Below are 4,136 nucleotides of genomic sequence, written 5' to 3'. Positions count from 1 at the left end.
CCAACGCGGCGGGGAAGGGGCGGGTCCGTTACACGCCCCCGGCCCTTAAAGGGCCCGCATGGCTCGGGATGGCCAGGGGGCACGTGGCGGGGGCGGTGCTCCAGCTCCTTGGGAGACACACCCTCCCCTGCGCCGTGAGGCCGGGGAGGGACCCGCTGGAACCAGCGCTCCACCCCACTGGCCCAAGACGGAGGCAGAGGTAGTGAGTTTCTTCGGGCCTGGGCCTCACGTTCGTCACGCTGCCACGAGGTCAGGTGAGCTATGGGGCACCCAGAGCATTGGCGAGGCTCTGGCCCAAGGTGCCTGCCGGGTCAACGATGATGTCCCAAGGAACCAACACCCCTGCCATTGACAGGCGCTGGGGTGCTCTGTGCGCACCCTGTAAACAGTGCTCCCACTTTTGTCAGTGGCCTCAGCCAGCATGCCTGGGTGGGTCGGGCCAGTGTGAGGGGTTCCTCTTGGCCTGAGTCTTTGGACTGAGGGAATCGGAGTCGAGAAAAAGGGATTGGCTCCCTGGGTTTGCGCAGAGACTTGAGGACACCCTGGGAATCTCCCACCCCAGGAGACAATAGCAGTGGGTACATTCTGTTCTGCATCTTAGCCTCCCATGCCCAAGTGCACCCTTAGCTCCAGGAAGGGGGTGCCACTTACCAATATAGGAACAGTGTGGGGATGGGTGGGATGTGGGAAGAGAAAAGGTGAGACAGCCCAGCTTGCCGGTCTCTTGCGTGGGAGAGAGCTGTTGCCGCAGCCCCCACACACACTCTCAACCTCCCACTCCCGCCCCCAAACTCTCCCAGGCAGTGAGGTCTGCTACAAGATCCACTGCACTGACAGTGCCTTAAAGCTCATCTGTGACCTACAGGGTGCCTGGAACCAGGCCTGCCCAGAGGAGGCGGGCAGACTTGGTAGTTGCATCTAGGAAGGCTGTACCCTACAGGATTCCTTCTGAGAATCAGAGGAAGGTGCCCTTCCTCTCAGTTCACAAGCTATTCAGGGCTGCCCCAGGCTGTAGGTTAGAGGATCCTGGCATGGGGAAAGAGAACCACAGCACTCTTGGGTTTGTGAGCCTGAGGGCCTAGAGGCACCCTGTCATCTTCTATTTGGTTGAGTTCAATTCTTAACAGCCTACCACCCAAGACAACAAACTTTGCCCACGGGTCCCCAGGAGTCATGGAATCTGTCCCTAGGCTTGTGTGACCACCTTGGGCCCTCAGGGCTCCTGCGCTGCTCACAAATATTTAAGGAGGGTCTGCTGGCTGGCACCAGGGCCTGGGGTGTCTAGTGGGGCCTTGTCTCCACTGCTGCCCCAGGGGGCTTGCCCTCAGCCCAATGAACCAGTGGATTCCTGGAATAAACCTAGTCCCTTCCCCCAACAACCCACCTTCAGAGTAGAGCGGCCTGAAGCCTCCCACCCAGGCAAGGCTGAGAGGCCAGAGCAGACATCAAGCAGAGACCGCAACAGGGAGAGGAATGAGAGGTGGCTCCTGGCTAAGGCGGGGTGGGGGGTGGGGGTTGGCAACGGACCAGCAAGAGGAACCTCCACCCTACCTGTTCTGTGCTGTGGCCCTCCCCAGTTGCCCCATGTGCTTATGTGGGGTGACCAGGCCTGCTCAGGGTCCCTCAGGGAAGCTTGCATCCCAGGGGTCGTTGGGCTGTCTTTCTTCTCATGTGCCCCAACACACAGCCCCTTGTCTCTGCATGCTGTCTTAAACAAGGCTGAAATACAAATGCCCCCCTCCCATCTGCTTCCTTTGCCGGTGGATCAGGCTGGGCTAGGCCTGTGACCCTGAGAGGCAAGAGGGGGCCCAGATCCCAAACAAGAGCATGTCCAGGGAATCCAGGCTCCCTTTCCATATCTGTGGTGCCTATACCTCCCCTTGAGCAGCAACAAGGCCAGCATGGTTCTGCATCATCTGTGCTGGCTGCCCTGGCCTTTCTGGTGGCCTTATGCATGATGCTCACTCACACTCTGGGGAAACAGCACAGGGGGAGGGGTCTGGAGGGGGGGCTGTATCCTGAGGATTTGCATTCCTAGCAGAGGGAGCAAAGGCCTGCAGTGGCGGGAGGCGTGTCACTGCCCCCCTAGCCAACACAAACTGTCTTGAGAGCTCCTGCTCCCCAGGCACCCCCACAGGCTGGCCCGAGTGAGGGGAAGGACAGCACCTATTGACAGGCAGACAGGCCTGGCCTTTGCTTAAATCTTCTGGTGGCCAAGACCCCAAGCCCTAATGTCCTGGCCCTGCCCATAGGCCTTGTCTGAGGTCAAAAATTGAGTCCAGAGCCCTGGAAAGGGCCCAGGGGAGAGCAGCCCAACTGGAATGGTCCTGACAGAGGGGAGGAGAGGGAGTGCAGGACAAGCAGGGTGCTGGAAGGGTTGGAGGGGTGGTAGGGTGGGAGAGCCCAGTGGTTTTTTCCAAGAAACACTGAACCAAGGGAGCAGGGAGAACAGAAAGGAAGAAGGCCAAGTTGTGAGGGATACCTGCGAGGGCGGCCTGGCCTTCCCCCAAGGGACCTTACCAGCCTTACAGCTTCCAGGACCCAACTATGAGCACTATACCAGCCCTGGCCTAGGAATGGAGCCAAGGGGCATGGGATGGGTCTGGCCAGAGCTCTCAAAAGCTCAGCTTGGTTCTCCTGGACAGGCAGGAACCTCAATCAGCACAAGGTTCTTCCCCCCAGCCTCCTTGGCCTTCCCCTGTGTGGAGAGACTGTTCAATGACGTGACTGCTTTGGGACCCTCAAGCTAGATCTAGCCAGAACAGAGATGGCATCCCCCAAATCCCCTCAGAGATTGTCAGATTAACACCCCCTCCCCCACCCCAGGTGTGCTGGTTTGTGCTGGTTTGTGCTGGTTTCTGGAATAGGCCATTGCCCTTCCCTAGGAAACCATATAAGACATTTTTCCCTTATCTGGGGTGGGTCATGACCCAGTACCCCCATCCATCTTGCCCTGCCCTACCCTTAGCGCCTGCAGTGTCATCTTGCCACCACCCAAGACACATCTCTTATGTAAGTTCCCTTAATAAACCCTTGATGGGATAATAGAGTTGTCAACTTCTTTCTTTGTTCTCTTGGCCCAGGAAATTTTACCTAACACCGTGGATCACACTATTCATGATGGCAGGTTGGCCTGCGAGGGCCCTGCAGAGGCAGCATTTTGCAGCCAGCAACATTCTCATTATCAGAGAGGTTAGGAACCCACCCTGGGAGGCTGGAGACTGGGACCAAAGGGAAGAGCCTCACCCAATAAGCAGAAAAAATGGCTGTTAGGGTAAGAAAAAGCCTTTACATCACAGACCCCAATCATCATAATAAAAACAAGTACTGCTTTTCTCTAAAAATGTTCTAGATGCAAAACTAAAATTTTACATGAAAGAACAAAGAAGCTTGTTTTCAGTCATCCTCAATCACTTAACAGATCTGAAATCCATACCCTCACAAACCCAGACTGGAAGACGAGCTTCTGCCCATGGATGGGTGCTCCCACATCCACCGCCCAGCTTGTAGGGATCACTTGGCCCATTCTGAAACACATGTGCAGTGGGTTGAATGGTGGTCCCCAAAAGATATGTGCACCTAGAACCTCAGAATGTGACCTTAGGCAAAGATTTTGAGATAAGGTCATCCTGGATTAGGATGGGCTCTAAATCCAATGAGTGTCACTGTAAGAGAAAAGAGATGGATTTTTGGTCACAGAGACACAGAGAGGAGAGAGCCAGGTGAAGATGGAGGCAGAGACTAGAGTGAGGTGACTGCAAGCCCAGAACACCTGAAGCCCCCAGGAGCAGGAGCAGTAAGGAAAAAAGCTTCCTGTGGACTTTGAAGGAACTGACACCTTTATTTTGGACTTTTGGCTTCGGAAATTGTGAGACAATAAATGTGTATTGTTTTAAGCCACTAAGTTTTGGGATAATTTGTTACAGCAGACATATCAAGAGAGTGATAGCGGGTGAGGGAACTGGAGAGGAAGCACCCAGGGTGCATAGAGGCCCTGGGAGGAAGCGAGGACACCCATTGGGATGGAGAGGGGGTTCAAAGAATGGTGGGCACATGGGCCTTGACCATGTTGTTGGCTGCAGCCATCTTGGGGCCAGCATTCGGGAAAGCTTGCTCCACAGCCCTTTGTGGGTGAG

This window comes from Pteropus medius, unplaced genomic scaffold (assembly GCF_902729225.1).
Source record: "Pteropus medius unplaced genomic scaffold, Ma_sr-lr_union100, whole genome shotgun sequence".
NCBI classification, from domain to species: Eukaryota; Metazoa; Chordata; class Mammalia; order Chiroptera; family Pteropodidae; genus Pteropus; species Pteropus medius.
Note: the sequence above shows the minus strand (reverse complement) of the source record.